This window comes from Rissa tridactyla, chromosome 1 (assembly GCF_028500815.1).
Source record: "Rissa tridactyla isolate bRisTri1 chromosome 1, bRisTri1.patW.cur.20221130, whole genome shotgun sequence".
In the NCBI taxonomy this organism is placed as follows: domain Eukaryota; kingdom Metazoa; phylum Chordata; class Aves; order Charadriiformes; family Laridae; genus Rissa; species Rissa tridactyla.
In genome coordinates this window covers 98,026,265-98,046,557 of record NC_071466.1, presented here as the reverse complement: position 1 = coordinate 98,046,557, position 20,293 = coordinate 98,026,265, and the positions used below count along the sequence as shown (strand labels likewise).

Genomic DNA, 20,293 nt, shown 5'->3' with positions numbered 1-20,293 from the left:
TGCCGGTTACTGCTTGTGCTTTGGGTACGTGTGCTAGTAATAATCAATTTGCCCTGGGGTTACTAGTGAGCCTCGAAAATGAAGCCTGCGCTTGACGTAGTCCCTAGTGAATGAAAGAAATTTTATCAGTAAGAATTGGCATTTCCAACTTGCCTCTAACAATAGCAAAACCAGCCTTTGGAATGCCAGCTACGTACATGGGGCAGGTGTTTTGTTGTATGAAGGCACAGGCGGACGAAGTCCCTGGTGGGGCTGGGCAGGCAGCAGTAGGCACGGGCTGCTGGAGCCCTGGCTGGGAGAGCTCTGCTCCTCTGCCGAAATTCCTCAGGGAAGGAAGGAGTGGATGGGAGGCCTCTCCTCCCCGCAAGCAGCTGTGGAATGAGGATGAAATCCAATGTTTATTCTTTCTTCCGGAAACTATAGGAAATGTAGCGCTCGTGTGAGTTGCATAATAGTGTGTGCAGTTGCGATAGGGAGAGCCCGAGTAGGGCGCAAGGAGAGTGAGGTGTTAGAAACTCCGATGCTCCCGGAGAGGAAAAAAAACTGCAGTACGGGCTATGAAAGCATTAAACTGCTTTATCAGGGAACTGCCCTGGATCCTTGCTTAAGGGAACTTTTCTTCTGGTTTCTGAGCATCCTTAAAAGGGTTTTGACCTTTGGTTAGTAGGTGCTGGCTAAACCGCTGCAGTGCAGTGTCGTTAACGCTCGGGAGTAACTGTTAGTGCAAGTAGACAAGAGGATGTGCCCTGTGGCTGGGGTGAGGGACTGGAAGTCAAGCGACTGGTTTGTTTCCACTCTGCTGCCTAGCGTAGGCAACCTTTTGGTGGATGTTGTCTGTGATTTATTTGTCTTTTTTCTTTTAAGGGAGTTGCTCACTTGAATGCTAGCAGTTGTCCTGTCTTCTCCACCATCGTCAGTTCCAGGAGTCTAGCTCTGGCTTGTAATACTTGGATGTCTGAGAGGTTGAAATGACTGATGATAGCCAAGCTCTCTATCTTAACATACAGAACACAAGAATGCTACCTTTGGTCAAAGAGGTGCAATATGAGTAAGACCTCTTAATAGTAGCACTGCTTTAGTTGGGCAATCATCTGTCTCTCTGGAACTACTTAGAAACTTAGTTGAGGGATATCAAACAGGTCTCATTAAGACCTGTAAAGCAGCAGCTGGAGCTGGCAAAATCTCACTTTGCATTCAGAAAACCAAAGTGCTTTTTCACAACTGGTTTATGGCTGTGGGAAGAATGAGCCTCTGGGACTCCGAGAGCTGTATGCCATCTTAGTGAAAGTCCACTGATGTCGGGATGATGCTCGAAGTTGCAGCGGCCTTGCTGGTTTTGTTCAGCCATTTTTGGTAGGCAGAACGATGGGGAGGAATGGTTCTCTTCTGAATGTGAAAGGCGATGTCTTGTCTCCTAGTAGTTACATTACTAATAGCAGCAAGGCTACTGTAGGAAATACCTCTGTGTAAGAAAAACTGAAATGTACCACTTGTTTCTTATGCCACAAAAGAAACCTCTTGTGACTGTTATCCTACCTCGACGTCTCTTTCTTGTAAATGATGTATTTTAGTAACACTGTTATATAGCAAAAATTCCTCTGAAAAAGATATGTGGATCATATAGTAGAAAATGAGTACAGAAGGTGGCATTATATTTGAATAAGAAATCTCTAATTGCTGCCTCTTAACTGTGAAGTACCACGGCGTGTCTTGCTCTCCTGTTAGGCATAGAACACATCTGCTAGATTCTCTGATCTGGTAGGGAGGAAAAAAAAGGCTGTATTGACAAGCTGAGTCCTGTGTTTTCCCCAGGAGTTTCTGCCCACAGAGCTGCATGTTGTAGCCAGAATGCCCCTCGATAATGTGTAACTTCAGAGATTATGACTGGTTTGGGTACTTTCAATATACTTCTGCTGCCTGATAAATTGGCCTACTGGAACTTTCTAACTTCTTGGCTGAGGTTAAGAGCATGTAATCCTGTGGTGGAGGAACAGTATGCAATTCAATACCACATAAGTACACATCAATTAAAAAGTGCCTAGATATGGGCAGGGAAGCTTAGTCAAATATTCCTTTAGGGGAAAAACAAAACAAAACCCTTGGATGTTGTAGGTAAAGCTGCTGCTTTGTGACAGCCTGAAGAGCCAAAACCATTGGGAAAACTATTCCTGGGATGTCAGGTTAACCTTTTTTTAAAGGGTTGCATTCAGAAGCCCAGCTAGGTAAAAGCAGCGAAGACTCTAATGGGTGTTGTGAGCAGTGTAGTTGTGTAGTCAGGCCAAAGGTGTTTTCGTCTCGGAATCCAGCATCTACTTCCCCTAATTGGTTTGGTGCAGAGCTGCTTCTTTGGCATCTTGTGCTTGTAAGTGCAATTTTTACGGAATTTAAGGGATACGTCTTACACTTCTGGGATGTGTTGATAATCAAAATTGTTAAAAGAACTTGCTTAGCAGACACCTTGATTTAAAAACAACACACCCACTTCATTGTGATGCTATTCAGGGAAATGATTCAGTGCAGTTTCGGTGGGTTTAAACAATGGCTTAGTGGCACACCTATTTTGTAGAAAGCTGACTTTTAAAGGGGATGCCTGTTTTCTGCAAGTCTATACATAGCTAACAGCCGCAAGGTGATACTTGGTTGTATACATGTCCTGTACAGAGCCTCTGTCATTGCATACTATTTTCTCATGCGCTGAAGGTTGCCAAGTGAATTGGAAACATTGGAATGATTTGTTGGATCCTTCAAGTTTCATTTTCAGAACTGTTTTATCTTGCAGTAAAACAGACCTAGGAATGAGTTGATTCACGCACAGTATGTACATTCAAGTTCATTTGAAATGGTACACGTGGGTTTGTTGGTTTTTGGTTTTTTTTTGCACTCTACGTGCAGGTTGTAGTAGCATGCTAGCTCATTTATCTTTATCCCCTTGTTCATGGCCACTTTGAGTTGCAACTAGTAAAACACAGTGCGGAGAGCTCATGGTCTTGAGCTAAGCTCACAGTCTTCAGTTCTGTGCATAAATTTGTGTTCAGAAATAGAAATAGCAGAGCTGACAGTGAATGGCAGCCTTTAGCGATAAAGATGTGTTGTGAGCACAGCCTCATGCAGAGCGCTGGCATATCAATACAAAATCTTTAGCTGAAGTCTCTCAAACACAACGTGAATTTTGCGTGCTTTATCCCTGCCCACGTGCGTCTCGGGCACACATCTGAGAGTGACTGTGCAGTGGATGGGTACTGTACAAATGAGTCAGTTCCTGTTCCTTTGGCTGAAGCTTCGTTAGGAGTTCTCAAAAAAGTATTTCAGAATGTGGATGTGGTCAACATAGTCATTTTCCAGGCATCTTAAAGGAAACCCACATCAACTGTGAAAGTGAACTTTGAACTCCTCTGTCCTGCCACTAACAGAACTCGAGCAGTGCTGGATGGGAATGCTGGTTTGCTTCGGTCTGCATCTTCCCTCACAGTTTACCCTTCTTGCCCTTGAGATTAAGTGCCCAATTACTTATCAGGAGAATTTCCAACGATGCGTCTGTGTAGGACTAATTCACTACTCCACTGGTGGTACATCAGCTAGATGTGTAGTTAGAAACAGCTTCGACAAATTTTAGGCACATCTAATTGTTCAGCACACTTAAGTAATACTGTAAGCCGTTAAACCCACTAGAACCTGTAATGTTATTTCCCAGTTACTATGGCAAGATGTGGTACAAAACACTCTACTTGTACTGCACCTCCTAGGATTTAATATATAGCTTTAGCTGAGTAAGTTCTCTTGAAGGCATCAATTATTAAAAGGGGGTCTTTTCTTTTTGAGATGTCAGATTAATTACTTTCACTGAAAATGCTTGTCTTGTACTCTGAATCTTTGCCTGTTTAGAATGGCTTATTTTTAAACAACTTTATAATAGTCTTCCTGACACATGCAGTGGATTTTTTTTTTTGTACTTACACTGCTTGTGGTTATGTACACATTATGCAAGCTGTGAGTATACCAGGATCTAGGCTCTGAATGGCATTATCTCTAAAATGACTGTTTTAATACACTTCCTCTGGTTTATTGATATGTGCAACTCTGCCATCTAATTGTTATCTTGTGCTGATGTTTGTATTCGTATAGTGCACTGGATTTCCCCATCGGTTACCCAGTGATGCTGCATGAGGCATTCTGCCAACAAAAGGGAGATGTTTCCCCTGAGAGGCTTTAGAAGGCTACTATGGTGGGATGGTAAAGCAAGTCTCAAAATGGCAACATACTCTTCATTTAGAACAAAACGCTACTATGAAGATGAGGGAGGAAAAAAGTTTTGAATGCGTGTTGGAAAATATAACTCCCAGGTCTCTTATCTGGAAACCTGGGCATTATATACAGTGCTAACTGTGCTGTGCAAGTAGAAAACAATTAGAGTGGAAAAGCTGTGTTATCCCTAACTCTAAAGGTTGTAAGTGAATGACTCTTAGTGATGTGTTTATCCTTCCTTACAGTTTTTGACAGGGAAAAAGGAATTGTTTCATGCCGTACTTCACATGTTCACAGCAGCTGTTGTGAATCTCTTATGGCCAGAGAGATAAAAAGTCTGAAGCTGATCGTGCCATTAGCAGACATGGAATTGGAAAGTCAAGAGTGCCTGTTGTCCTTGCTGCCTATTGGAAGTGTTCATGTGCATGTTTCTGTTTTGCGCTTTCCTCCTCATCTTTAGAAAAGAGTGAGGGTTAATGAGACTGGCTATTTGATAGGGGTTCCTGTATTACTGCTGCGTGCTGCAAAATAATCAGGTGTATCCAGACTTCACCAAATGGTTTATCGGGAAAAACCTACCTCGTGTTTTTAAAATATGCTTTAATAACAGTTAGAATTTTAAGCTGCTATTATACTACAAAGACATCTTTCCTTTTTCTTCTCTTCATCTGATATTTAGAATGAAACTATATAGTGTGAGATCTGAATTTAATGTGGCCACACTTTAGTTTTCTTAATGTCATCTTGACCTGTAATAGGAATCTAGTTCTAACGGGTTTGCTTCAAAGATTAAATTTAATTGCAGTAATGGATCTGACACATTCCTGACTGTTGTGCAGTTTATTTTGCAGTGAATGTAATTTTCCTTCTTCAGGTAACCTTGCTTTTACAGAAACTACTGTGAATGAATATAGAACTCTCTGTCACTTGTCTTCTGTGCTTATTACAGAGATTGCTAATGTTTGGGTTGTGTTGTTTTGGGTTTGTTTTTTTTTTTAAACCAAACAAGATGTGTATTGATATGCTTAAGTCAGTATGTCGTGTAGCTGCAGAGAGATGGAGACCACCTCACTCATTAAACCATCTCTGTTCTGAAGCGCAGTCTTCATTCACAATACTGATGCAGATGCTCATGTGAAATGTTTGGTCTGTATCCTCTGCTTGCTAATTCATACTTACTTTTAAGCTGGTTTTGAGTTTTGTGCTTTTTGAAATGTTTATAGTATTCAGATGTACAATAAGTTTTTGGGTTGGTTAGTCACCCTCACTGTCTTGCTTGGATGCTTGGTCTTTAAAACTCTACCTTTAGAGTATACTCTGCCATCACTTCTTCATGCTGTATCTTTGGTGTTGAAAAAACCCTTTTGGGTAGAAAGTTACTGAGTTGGAGTAGGTCTGATTTAAAAAGGCTTTCTTGTTTACTCTAGCATACTGTGGATAATGCAGTACATGAAAACCTTAAAAATACTTGGAATAAAAGACCAAACAGTCCCACAGAACTCATAAAATTTCCCAGGGGAATACCTAGGACTTGCTTATGTTCTGCAGTGGTATTCTTAGAAGTAGAAATAGATAATACTTGCATTTAAGATAAGATGTCCTATTAAGCAGCTGAATTTAACAATGACTAACGAATGGGCATTGCAGAAAATTAAACTGGATGAAATAGGTCAGGTATAGCCTATGTTTCTATAACATAGTCTGTAGTCACAGTCTGGGGTTTTTTAAGTGTGTGTTAGGAACCAAGAATAATGGCTTCTCAGCAGAGTTCTCCACTTGGAGACTGAAATCCTTTCTGTGTATATTGTGGGCGCTTCACACACCCTTGAAGGAGTGCTTATTGGGACCAGGTCAGGAGTCCCCATGAGAAGCTCCAGTTAAGATCTGCTGTTGTAATGCAGTGTTCATAACTCTCTAAGAAGAGCTTCTGAAATTGCAGAATGAGTTTAATCACTGTCCACCGCTAGACACCATAGTAGTGGAGTGTTAATCTCAAAGTTTTGCTAGCAGATATTGCTTAATATACAGTTCAAAACTGAGACCACCTTGTGATTCATGTAGTCTACTGTTCTGTCATAACCTGAATCTATAGCAATCCATACAAGATTAAATATTACTGATATCTTGTACTATTCAGGATTTTCCTTCAAGGGTCCTTTTTCAAACCCACTGGTATGTTAGTCCTTTATCTTTTCTCAGTATTGTGAATTTCTGTCACCATAGTCTCTGCCTGCCCTGAATAAATTTGCTGCCTTCATTCTAAGATCACCTTAGTGAAGGGCAATATTGCTTCCCATTTGGCTGTCGTGGATATGTTTTTGAATCTCTGAATATTCCTGGGATTCTTGAGATATCTCATCCCAATTAATTAGATACTCAAGTGAGCTACCTTTTGGTTCTTTCCAGTTACATTTTATACAACAACGGTCCTTGGCTAATTTTTGTCTTTTTCTTGGAGATAGTTTAAAAACAGTTCATGTTATGGAAAAACTAGAAGATAATCTTGGCGGGATTCTGAGTGGGTAAAACAGCCTGGAGACTTTATCTACTGTGGGAAAAGATGCTTTTCCAGCTGGTGCCTTCTCTATTCTATTTCATGGTAGTTTTATCACTCACACAAAATATTTCCACAAGTTCAACCTTCTCTTCCAGGTTCCGTATTTCCCTTTTGGAGAAAGGGTTAAAGTAAAAGTTAAATGCTCATACTACAATGTGGTCACACATACTTTTTGACCTATTAAGTTTGTGGCTTTATGGTTTTTCTTTAGTATCCCATTTATCTCCCCCTTCTAGTATTAGGTTGCTAAACTACGCCAAAGTCATCTTTGTACGTTACAAGTAGCCTTTAATTTATCAGTATTAGTAGTATTGTCAGTATCTTTTGCAACCTTGAGATTTATCCCAGACTTTGTGCCTTTTTACCTTAGTTATTGTGACATTGCCTAAAATCTTACTGATTGGCAGTCAGTACTTACAGAGTGCTTTTGCACTGGTGGATGCAGGCACTTGTTTTGCCTCCTTCTTAATTAGGGGAGATTTACACAGGATACACAGAAAAATTTCTTCACTGAAAGGATTATCAAGCATTGGAACAGGCTGCCCAGGGAAGTGTTGAGTCGCCATCCCTGGAGGTGTTTAAAAGACGTGTAAATGTGGTGCTGAGGGACATGGTTTAGTGGTAACTTGGCAGTGATAGGTTAATGGTTAGACTTGATGATCTTAGAGGTCTCTTCCAACCAAAATGATCCTATGATTCTATCTGTATGATGTCAAGTATAAGAGGGTGGTCTGGCTTTGACTTGCATGTGCCACTAAAATATTAATAGCCTTATTAAACAACCCAGCTGATGGCCCATGTAGTACAATCTCAGATCCAAATAGGTTTTTCTCCTTACGTGCTTAAAGGTGGTAAAATAGTACTGACAGCCATCTCTCTTCCCTGACAATGCACTTGTTTGCCCATGCTCACCTAGTCTCATCACTCCAGTGCAAGTGTGTATGTGTCTGTATATTTATATATGGGGAGGGGGCAGGGGACCTTCATTTTCGTGGTTGTTTCAGAAGACACAATCTTCTTATTACTCTATGGACCCTCTGTCCTCTTGTGTATTTTAAAGCTCTGCTGGTTAATGGTGAAGCTAGAGCTGTGTGACTTCTTTTGCAATGTGCCTGGGAGCACCAGTTTGGAGTTAGAAATTTAGTGTCTTTAAAAGCATTTGCATTTATCAGCTTTGATGCCACTGTGCCCTGTACACATCACTATTTCTGCTTTCTCTTAAGTTAAATATAGAATATTGCCTATCTGGAGCTGTGTGAGTTGATGTTTGTAACCTGCGTGTGACTTGCTGGTGTGTATTACTTCATGCAGATTTAATATCAGTACGTATTAGCCCTGGTTCTGTTGAACAGATGTCTATTTTGGGAAGCTTCTTAGTACCTTGTACCTGTTGCTCTTCTGCTGAGCATATTTTTCTTCACCGTTTATGGTCTAAAGGAAGCAAAGTCATGTGAGCTGTGGGATAAACATACGCGTTTAGGTGTCTGTGGCATAGTAGCATGCTGTTGTCATGTGATAATCTTCAGGCGAGATAAAATGTGTCCATGGCTTTCGCATTTCTCTTGTAGAGATTTCTTAAGACTTAAGTGATTGTGATCCTTATTTTTTTGTTGTTGTGAGGCACTTAATCTTCTAAATAATTTGAGGAACGCTTACCTAGAATACTAATTCTGGTTTAATTTCAAATTTTCTGAAGACATTAGCTGTGTCTGTACAGTAATCTGGGAGTTATGTTCAGATCTCCAGGCTTCTGAAGGCTTTAATGTTCCCTAATGACTTTTTTTTAGATGTCCACCTTAATGCTACTTAAGATGTATGTTTTTGTTTGAAGTTGTAGACTTTGCATTTCCTTAATTTATACGTGGATAATGTAACACCCATCCCTTCCTAACACATGTAACTTGCCCCTTGTGATTCCAGAGAAAAGCTTGCTGCTGTATAAGATAACAGGTGTGATACCTTGGGTGGACTTGTTCTCCTTTTTGTTGGGGATGGTTCTAGCACTTACCAGGGATGGAAGGGGGCTATCATCTTGCTGCACATCTTGTAGGGAGAAAGCGAATCCCTCCGAGTCATAAGGCAAAACAACTCCCAAACCATGCCTGTAGCCCAGGTTCCCCATCCTACAGGCGTACCACTAATTGATTTAAAACTCATATCTAGGCAGTCATTGTATCTTCTTTCCCTGGGTTACCCAGGGCTGCTTGGAGGGCAGAGTTATTTTCCCTATAGAAGAATAATGTGATCAGAAACAGTTTAAGCTCACAGCATAAATGTAGTAAACTCCAGATTGCACTTGGTTGTAAGCGGGGTGTGGGAAGGTGTTTACCTCCCCCAATTGAGTTCACTTCACAGAAAGGCAATTAGGAGGAGAGAGTGGGGAACACGACAGTAAACGAATATATATTCACCACCCTCCTACTGCATATTAGGGTGTGATACAGGACCAGGTGGCTTTGTAGCATCATCTCCATAATTGAATAATCAAGTGCCTTATATTGCAAAGTTCAAGTAACATACAAATGCTGTTCTCCTCTGAAGTAAGTATTAACTGCACTTGGAAGAGTAATTATCTTTAAAGCAGGTCCTTGAGGAGTATACAGAAGGATTGCACCATCAGTGCTGGGAAAGAGTCTTAAGAATTGTTGCCACTTGCTTGTTATCTGACTTCTGGATCAAACTTGTCACTGGCATGCTTTCACTTCTTTACGAGGTTGCCATTTCACATTGATGTTTTCTTTCCCTGGTATTCTCTGCTCACAAGTATCCAGCATGAATAAATGACAGTGTTACTAAAGATGAGGGTCCCTATTTTCCATACAGAGTGGGTACTATGCAAGCTTGAGCTGCATGGTAACTTGAATCGAATTGCATAGCAAGGACGTAGTAGGTCTTTCAGAGCCTGACCATCAAAGGCTATGTGCTGTAGGGGTGTTGAGAGAAGCTTGTTTGAGTAACTTCAGCCAGCATCAGAATTTAGTTTTAATCTCATCTGAATCATATCTGCACTAAAAATGCAATATTTCATGCTTAACCCATTTATTTTCTGCTCATGTTTCAGTTGGATTGCTAGTCAAACTGTTAATATTTGGCATACTGGGGGTGTGCTGTTGCAAGGTGCATCCTGTTTAGAAAAAGAAAATTAAGCTAGCTAAAGATCTGATAAAATAATTTTTTGACGCTTGTTGAGTCTTGCTTAGCATCCTTATTACGACAAAGTCGATATGCTGTGAGCACCAACCTCTTAAATGGCTGGGTGGGACTCTTCCATATAAGCACTGTACCCTGACGTATGCCAGTAATACCCCTGCGCAGTAGGTCTGGCAAACCCTCGCATGGGCACGGGGGCTGCCAACAGTCTGTGACTCCTGCCCGGCTTCAAGAGAGGGACCCAGGGGCACACAGGTTGGGGGGGAGGAGGAGGGAGTGTGTTTTTTTTCCACTTTCTTTTCCCACCTCTTTTTCTGCTTTGGCAATCTCCTGCACTGTAACCCTGCCTTATGCTTAAAAACACTGGGTTTGTGTCCACGCGAGCAGATCTTAGCTGTAGGTGTTTCTGTAATACCATTAGTGTGCAGAAAGCTACCTTCCATACGTCTTGTAAAGAACTGAGCTGGAATCCTCTGGCAAGGTGTTTGTTCAACACCGCGGGCCTAAACAGAAACGTAACTGGCGCTGTTTGCCATCTTCATATAAAATTACTGCTCATAAAATTGTGAATAAGTTAATTCAGTTTCTCACCTTATATTACCATCCAGTGGACAGTTACAACGCGCTGGGGTGTGAGCACTTACTAATAATAGCTGGCAACTGAATGCTACACCCTTTCAGAATGGTGTGGTCCTGATTCAGGTGTTACAGAAAGCAGGTTCAGTACTTCTCAGCATACAGCAGCCTCTAGCTTAGGAACCGTAACTCATGCTTACGCCCTTCCATGGAAGCTTTGTGCCACTCTTCAAAGTTGTAGGCTCAGTTATTCGTTATTCCATCACTTTTAGTGAGCGGTTTGCTTAAGTCCATATCCAACCTATTTTATTTATGCCTATGTAACCGATTTTTAGTTGATCTGTAGGGGTTTTTTTGCATGCTAGAATAAATAATTATTTACAGCACCCTTTATGGGTTTTTACCACTAAGGCAGTTTCTTATCTATTTGTATCAAATCCTTCAGAGACCGTGTCTGTGAAGTCAACTCAAAAATAGATTCTGGTTAAAAGTAACTGTGTTTGCGTTTATCAGCAATTAAGTTTTAAAAACAAGCCAGTTAGTTGGCCCCTGAGAATGCAAGTGGTTTTGCCTTTAGGAAGGTGTTTTAGAAGGCTGTGCCAACTCTATACCTCCCTAGGCTTGCTCATACTAGTGTTCTCTGGCAAAGCAATTTAAAAAAAGTCTTGGGCAGGATTTTCTTAAATCTATTCAGCCCAATCAGAAGCTTCACTTAATGGAGCAATGTATAAATAGTGCGGAGAGTCAAGTGACCATCAGCTGGTCTGAATGGGTTTGACCACTACAGTCACAGGGTCTGAGGTATGCGGGAGCTGGGATCACTGAAAACACGCTTTGCTGCAGAGATATCCTGGCTCTGGCGTAATTATGTAACTGCAGGGGAATTCATGTGCGTAAGAATGTGTTTTAATTAGACACCTGTATTTAATGTTGGTTTCGCATTCTGTATCATTACTGTGGGCTTTAAAAAAAAAAAAGTTAGTGCCTTGGTTAACTTTCCCATTTCATTAAGTAGCACGTATTGCAACGCATAGCTGAACTCCACAATTATGCATTTCCTTTATAAAGTGTATGCCTACTCAGTTGAAACAATGCACTGATCTGTTTTACTGAATTCAGAACTTAAGACATAATGGCTCTTTGCCTAAGTTCATATTAGGTAATTAGAAGTTCTTGGCATGCTTGGTAAATTCTGAAATTCCATTGTATTGTGCATTAAGCATGGAGAAATATTTCTTCAATTGCAGTGCCAGTGCACTGAAATACAAGCGTTTTGGCTGTCCCTGGTGATGGCTCTATTAAATCTCAGTGAAACTGTCAGCTCTGAATGCTGAGATGCTGGCTTGCTTTCTGTTTGGGAAGTTACTGAAGCCAACATCCAGGTAATGACTTCTTTATTGAAAGCACCCCCCTGCCCTGCTTATAAATATCACAATTACAGATTCTAAGCAAACTAGTAAAATGGCACCTTTTTTTGTGCGTGTGTGTTCAGTTCATTTGACACCTGTGGCAGTGCTGACCAGAAAAAAAATTTGCCAAATTCAATAACTTCATGGGAAGAGCTGCTATTCAAACCCGAGTAATTAGTGTTTCCCATATTCCTGCCCCACCTTGTACTGAATAGCTTTTCTCCCTTTTCATTACGGAGTTTAATGCTTGTCAGTGCCATCCCTGTTCTTATAACATATTAGCCCATGACGTGACTCTCTCCCACAGAGAAGCTGCTTGATGAGGACCTGTTTGTTCTCTTTCCTGTCAATTCAACAGCTAAGCCTTTGATTAAAAAAATGAGTTATTGGCTTTATTCAAACTGGGAAAAGTATGGTGGTATATATATCAGTTACCTTTCTTGCCTTGATTGATCTCCTTAAAGATCATTTAATCATATTAAATGTATCTTGATTCAGCAGGTAAAGGTAGGAGTCTGTTAGGAGGTGATTCATAAGGGTTCCAGTCACCTGCCTTTGTATTTGATGCACACCAGACATCCAGTAGGTTTTCTCTAATTTTTACTTGACCTGGTGATGGGCTCAGTTGCCTCTTGCACTTTTGGCAATAAACCTTCATATTAGTACAGTTCACCAGCGTCAAAAGCTTCACCTGTTAGTTTTATAGATGACAGATGGTGGGTAGATTTTTCTGAGTAACTTGGTATTTCTTGCTTTTATGGAGCAGTAAGGCTCCTATTTGCATAAATATGACACCCAGGCTCAACGGGCTCTGAGGATCCATGGCCCCAGGCTTATTGGTCCATCTTGAGGCTTCATGTTACGTACATGCAAAGAGCTCCTGCATCTCTGAGGTGTCCACAAACCAGCTCTGAACTTGAAGTGACAAACCCTCGGCCTTCTAACCTTTCCCTACAGTAGGTGCACAAACACACCCACTACTCCAGTGGTCTGGGGGTGGTTAGGAAATGGGGCTCGGGGGCTGCCCCTCAGCGTAGCTGGACTCCAAGCTCTGCTTCTCCCCTCACTTCACTTGCTCCTCTTAGAGTTGCAAGGGGCCAGCTAAAACTCACAAATGCCTGAATAGTTAATAATGTAATAAATCAAAAGTGTTTTCATTAAAATTCTAATTAAAAAAAATACATTTGTAACACCAAGAGTCTTGTATCTGCTGTCTGAGCCTCTTGGCCTCTCCTCGAAGACGCGGTGACCATGCTTTCTCTAGCTTATTCCAGAGCCTGCTTGACTGAGGATCGGAGGGGAGATATTCCCTCTGACTTTGCCGAGTGGCCACAAGCCAGAAGTGCCTGTGGTGGAAGAGCTCTGTCCCCATATGGGACAGGGTGGGATGACCCTTGCCTCTGCATGCTGCTAGGCTCTAGCTGGGCGTGCTGCTTGCTCTGAGGTTGGGGATGGTGGCAATACGGGAGAGGGTTACGTTGGCTTGTCTTGAGAAGGATTGAAGCCGGGGAAGTGTAAAAGTGTTGCCTACAAAAGGAGGGAGAAATGGACAAGTTGCAGTAAATGAATTGCGCGAATCATTGACTTGAGTTCTCCAGCAAAGAAACGCAGAGTATTTGTTTCCCAGCTTCAGTGCTGCCGCTCTTGTGCTTCAGCGTTATGTACTTATTCCTGGCAAACTTTTGTCAGTTATGCAAGCTCCAGAGGTTAGCATAGGTACTGTATAGGGATTAAATAATGTTGATTCATGCTTAATTAATGCTGTTTGTGAAGGTGTATTGTGGAAAAGTTCAGCAGGGCATGCATGCACCTCTTGTGCTTCTCTTACAATGGGGGCGTAACAGCAACCACTCTTTTCCAGAAGTATTTGATAGCAAGCTGTTCCAGTTATTGCTGTTCCAATAGACCAGTCTTTAATCACTGATATTATTGCTATAACCTAGTCAAACATTAGCGGTAAAACTGCTCTAAAAAATAAATTATTAAAAATACATAAAAATTCTCTTACAGTCAGTTATGGTTCTGTGTTTAAAAAAAAAAAAAAAAAACACTTGTCAGGCCAGTGCCAGTGTTAAAATACTCTGTCACTAAAGCTTAAGTTCCCAAATAAATACTTGATGAGCAGTTCTAACTTGATGGCCATTTTTTTGTTTGTCTTTATTGATACTGACATTTCTTGCAATATAAAACCTTAACTCTTACTCAAAGACTTCAAGGAGCTTCCTAGAGTATATTTCAGTCGCCATCAAAGACCAAGCTAGGCATTTATCCACTGGGGTTTTTCTGAGATGTGCTGCACTATGCTATAGCAGTTCTTGAGCTGGTAGAGGAGCTGGGATTCCTTTATTGACACCAGAGATGAAAGGATTTCATATTGCCCTGAATGGGAGTTTTTATGCAAAGACTCGAAATGCTGCACTGATTTCTAATAGAAGTTAACTCTAAGCAGCCCCCCTCCTCCTCTCTGCTAAATTATGTAGGAATTGTACTTTTTCTCATCGCAACGTGGGATACGTTTCCCTACTTCAGGATTACCTCTGTGCCTTTAAGTTTACATTTATTTACTGAATGCCCTTCCTGACAGGGTAAGAACAGCCTGTTTCTGAATAATTCACAGCTGCTTGTACAATATTGTTTGAGGATTAAGGAGAAACTTAAGGTGACTTTGGCTCTGTTATTATTCTACTTCACATTTGTGAGCATTTATTATCTGCTTTTGGGAGCAGGTCTTTAGTAATACATGGGGGTGAAACAGGTTATTTCAGAATAGAGATACAGGAACACTGTGAGAACTTGTTAATTACAAAAGCTAATGACTGCATGCCTGAGGTGACTCTCTTCTGGCACCACACTTTTCTGTTTACCGTTTACAAGAGATCTGTGTAATACCAACTGTAGAAAATTCTTTCTTTAAGAAGGCTTATCTACAGAACTGTTTCATATACTGATTTCTGTTTTTTTAATTGTTTCTGCAGGTCATGTCGGATTAATGCTGTGGATCAGTCGACCCAGAACCTGTAGTTGCCCATCAGTCGCTCAGTAGTCAGTGTAGATTCTGTCTTTACAATCAGCAGCTACATCTGGCTACTGGGTCTCTGATGACATCTCATATCTTCGATCTAGACTTTTTGTTGGATTTTTATCTTCTCTCCTGGGTGCAGAGCAAGTTCACAGTGCTAACAAGTTAACGTCTGAGGTGTGGCCCCAAATAAAGGATTGGATATCTGTTGGATCTACTTCACTGTAGGAATCAATCAGATTAAATACCTGGATGTTGTGTATTGGAAAGCAACAGTCTTTTCTGTAGCCCAGTCTTGGGGCTTGCAGTAGTCAAAACTGATGAGAATGTTTGCAAATTTGGTCAAGGAAGATAGTTGGACTTCACTCTTTTCAATGAAGAATCTTTAACCTCCCCTGCAAAGGGATAGGTATTGAAACAGGCACCTTGGCTGATCGGATGACTACCACACGTTAGGGGAGGAAACGTACTGTGAAGTGCACAGCTGGTTTTTGTCGGTTGTTTGGGAAGACTGTCCAGGTTTGGGGCATGAACCTGGCATACAATGTAGATTTCTGTGTTTGTTAAGCAACAGCTACATTGTCTGCTGGGTTTCCAGCTGCCTGGAAATGCGAAGTGGAGGGTTGTCTACACCTTTTTTGTTTTGTTTTGGTCAAGTTACTTTCCTTATATCTCTGAGGAAGACAATGCCATTGATGCCCAGTTGCTGCCTCCCCCTCTGTTATCACACAAGGGATCCAGCTGGTGTCAACTAGAGAGCTTGGAGCCAAGGTAGATCTGAAACTAGTTAAGGAAAAAAAAAAAAAAATGGTCAAGGGATTGAAGTGTTCAGACACCTGAGCATGAGTAGCTGTCAGGCAGAAGCTAATGCCTGCTGCCTGTGTAACCATTAGTTTGCCTTGGTAATGGTGCTTTGCTCTTTTTTTTTTTTTTTTTTTTACTTCAGATGGAGAGCTATATATGTGTGTGCTGTACAGTTAGGGAATTCTTTTTGGAGAAGGGAGTAGTGAGGAGCTATTTATAGATCTGACTTTTTTCTCTTTTTTTTTTTTTTTTAAGCGTGTGCTGCACATAGCACGGCTTATACACAAAAAGTGCCTAGAAGTAATTGGGGAGGAATAAGATAATGTCTTGTGTGCTGACGCCAGCTGGATCTCTTGTTTCTTGAGCGGCACCAAACCTGGTGTGCTTCATTTGTGCACTGTATCCAGCCACGAGGTGACAAAACGGGCAGTTTCAATTTGAGAACATTAGTCCTGGTATAGGAGGGGACTGTTGTCCTCAGGCCTGGACTACAGTCACAGTAGTAAATGGGGAAGCTTGTGCAGTGGATGTCTGTACTATTAACCCTTTGTTGGCAAGCTCCATGCCATTTGCACTTTCATCATGGAAATTGGGAATGAAGGAACATATGATTTGGCTAAGCTTGCCTGTTTTGTCTGTTGGACTATATATATACATGGGTGGGTTTAGATCAGCAGGCATCCAGAACCCTTAGTCTTGAAGGGCAACGCGTCAGTAGGCAGAAGGGTTCCTAAGTGAGTGCTGCTATTAAAAACTGTGCTTTTGTTAAATAAAACTTTTCATGCAAAAAGCTGTGTGTCTTTTTCCTGTTTAGTGTATCAAACTGGGTTTGCACCAAATCCTCTAGGACCTGGGGACTATAAAGCTGTTCATTACAATGTCTAGTTTAGACAGCATCTCAATACTTGCATCAGCCTGACTGCTCAAGAAATATGCATTCACTTACACATTTCTACAGTTAAGTAAAAATGTACAGACAGTTGCCTGCAGACAATAGTTGGCACAAATAATCACTCTTTGAAATAACTGTGGATTGTCTATATAGCTTTGAAAGCTGCTTGTTAAGGTTGAACAATTGTTTGTCCTTTGCTTTATATGTTGTTTTCCCCAATGCCAGTATGTTGGCATCTAAGTCTCTGACTTTGCAAAATTGGTGAAGACATAGATATAGCTGAGTCTTTTTCTTAAATTAACTGGCACTTCGCTTTATCAATGCTGTTACTGATATTTCATTCCATATAGCCTCCTGAGTCTTGACCAGCATATGCACAATAGTCATAAAAATGGCAACATATTACTCTGCGATGTTTCTGTGGCTCATTTAGCCTCAACAGTATTAAGATGTCAGCAGTTTTTATAGCATTGCTTTGTTCCTGTGTTTATAGTTGTTCAACTCAGCTTTTAAGAATTCATATCAGAATAAGGTATGGCTGCCCCAATTGTTTATGTAGCAAGCACCATAAAGCAATCCAAAAGCAGATCAGCCTAATGTTTAACACCAAGCCCCTCTCCTATTCAGTTTCACTTCCCCACTGTGTTTCAGTTAAACTTACGATGTTGAAATCCCCTTTGTGGGCAGGTACTTCTGGTTCCTCTTATTTTTCTGTCATGCTACTTGCTTTTCTATAGAGACACCTTTTTTTAAAAAAAAAAAAAGCCCTCCTGTCTGTTACCTTATTCTGAGGTTCTTGCTTTATTTTCAGTGCCTAGCATAGCTAATGCAAGCATGTAAAAGTGTTTACTCTTCCTACTGTGATATTTATTTTTTTGGTTTGTTTTTCCTTCTCTTCTGTATGGATTTCAGTGAAATTGGCATATATAAATGCCTATCCCTTCCTCTCCCCTGCCGAGGTACCATTACTACTCCTGATGAGGCTGCTGCTAACAGCGGCCTGAAGTCCTCCTTCAGCTTCAATGAAAGAGGCTGGATCCTGGGACATAACGTTTTCCACATGTTCAACCTTAGTGGCGTTCTCAGAGTTTCCATTTTCTTTGAGCTTTTGCTCCCAACAGTAACCTTGGCCATACTGTTATGGTCCTACTGCGCTGTGATGCTCACGAGTGTGAGGACTGACTAGGGTGCATGCTGTTTCTCAGCAGGGAAAGTGAGACCAAGGCTCTTGCCTGGCCAGAACTGTCCCTCTCATCGCAGCATCTCTGAAGCCAGGTCAAGGCAGTAAATGGTGAGAACACAACTCGGCTATATCCCTTCTCCAAAAGGTGGAGCTTGGAGTTTGGTATTCAGACTTGATGGGTTTTTTTTCTTTCCCGCACAGTTCGCGAAGCAAATAATGGGAACTAAGGCAAGAGTGGCAGCTGGATCTGTTTGAACTAGTAGGTCGGAGAAGATCATAGCTCTTCCATAATTTTGTATTTTCTGTTGTGTCTCAGTTTAGGTAATACCTTCCCACACTGACATTTCTTCCGGTCCTCTGACTGTCTTAGAATTGACTTGAATTTCTGTTGAAATCTTAATACCAGAAAGAACAATATTTTTACTTTCTGGCTCCAGAGGACTACAAGGAAAGCTTCATTGCCTACTATTTCTCTACTCTGTGATGAATAACTCTGTGAACTCCAAGCTGTATTTTCTTGGCTGTGTTTTTTCTTTGTATGCCAATCAAGATTCAGAGAACTGAGAGGATGCATCTACTCCAACCTTGATGGACTTAAAGCACGTGCTGCCGTATTAGTACATGGTAGTGGCCAATACATTCTATGAGTTTCTTCAAAAAACACCCCTGGAGTCACTAAGTAGCTGAAACGGCAACAACAAATTCAATGTTTGCTAATGTTTTAATGGCGGTGGGGAGGCGACCAAAAAACCTAACCATACTTTAAATAGAACAGAGTAGTGAATGGGTTGCTTTAGTTGCCTGAAAGTGTGAACAGTCATTCCTAATGGGAGAGCTCTATCCATTGGGTTGGTGGCTTGTAATTAAACTACAGAAACTTTCTATAATTTGGGCCTCTGTTGCTGTTGTGAATAACAGCAGATTCTGTGTCTTATGCACAACTGCTTTCTGGGACGGTTTGGTTGATGGGGCCTGACTGGGCTGTGGCTCTCTTCCCAGCTCTGCTCACCACAAAAGAATTCCCTGAGGAGGTACCTATGGAAGGTCGGAGCAGAAGGAAGGTGTTGAGGGTTTTGGAGCGGTGTCTAGAAAACCTTCCAGCAGGCACCTTTTCTTTCCCTCAGCATGCACAAGCAGTTTTCCAAAGGCATAAACACACCTGGGACTCCTCACCAGAAGTACCCTCTTAACAATTTACTTTGGTGTCTGACTTAAATGATGTTGATGTGCTTGTGCATTTTTACTCTGTAAATACCCCTCTGAGTTAATAGTGAAAATTGCTTTTCTGAACTGATGTTTCAGGCAAGACGGACAGCCCTGGAACCTCTGTATTATGTCTCTCTGGGCCTTTCCCATTGGGCCATAACACAAGTCCTGTAGCATAGAAGCGCTTACACGCAGTGCTACAGCATTCGTAGATCCTGTCTGCCATGGGCTTGTTTGCACTGGGACATGTTGGGTTTTGCAATAAACTGGAAAACTAGACCTTGATTGTGGGTATATGCAAAAGCTCCACTAAAGAGGTGTTGAGCTCAAGTGGTCCTTGGCACTGGAGAGCCCCACAACTTGTGAATTTATCCTGTCTGTGGCTAGCCAGCTACTCATAAAAGCACTTGACCAAAACTGAAAAGCCTTGAGATCCAGTTTAATATTGACATTTTTCTCTTGCTGTGTGGCTTAGAGCTTGTAGTGGTAGCTCAAAGAAGATGCTGAACTGAACCTCTTAGGAGACAAGAGGACTGCTCTTAATTTTAGGGAAGTGGCACACCATTACTTGGCTAGTATGATAGTGGCTGTCTATGTATACGGCAGAGAGTTTTAGTTTGGAGGTTTTCAAGAACAGTTGCTGCTCCTACACGTTAACAAACTTTATCCTTTTAAGTTGGTAATTTTTCTAGCTACTCTTAAATTTGGTTCTGTAGGTTGCTAAGTAACACCTGCACATACTCCATCTTCCATGTGCTCTGAATGCCAGTCTTCCATGCAAAACACCTTTCCAAAATTAGTGTCTGTCAAGCTCCTGAAAGGTAGTGGTGCTGTGATTCAAGTCAATCATGTTGTCTGCTGTAGGTGTTAATTCTCCCAGCTGAAGACACTTGCAGAATCACTAATATGGTGAATCTCTGAGCCCTTTTAGCTACAGGAAAACAGTATCTTCTGAAAAACTTGCATGATAATTCTGGAAAGAGAAGTAAATTGCAGGAGGCACACTTATTGTATCAATTTGTTCATTATGGTGCTAATGTATCTCTTTAAAGTTTAGTTTTATTTAATGTGCAGAGTTCTGAAGGGACCTGGGCTGAATCATTAGCTAGGTAGTTTTCCTGTGCCCCAAGGCTGCCCAGCCAATACCTGAACGGCTAGGTGCTGAGGATTTTAGGGGGGGATGAGCATTGGAAAGATGTACAGCGAAGGGTTGATGAAGAGTGTAGGAAAATTTCCCTTTTAGTTTGTTTTACCT

At 41.3% G+C, this 20,293-nt stretch overlaps 1 long non-coding RNA gene across 1 annotated transcript in view; it reads left to right on the top strand.

Moving 5' to 3' along the window:
• The window catches only part of LOC128904060 (uncharacterized), a 79,747-nt gene extending 64,786 nt beyond the window's left edge, over nt 1-14,961 (top strand). The window contains exon 4 of the long non-coding RNA XR_008464387.1: nt 14,910-14,961. This is a non-coding gene — a long non-coding RNA (uncharacterized LOC128904060). The remainder of the gene's footprint in view (nt 1-14,909) is intronic.
• Nucleotides 14,962-20,293: the final 5,332 nt, after the last annotated feature.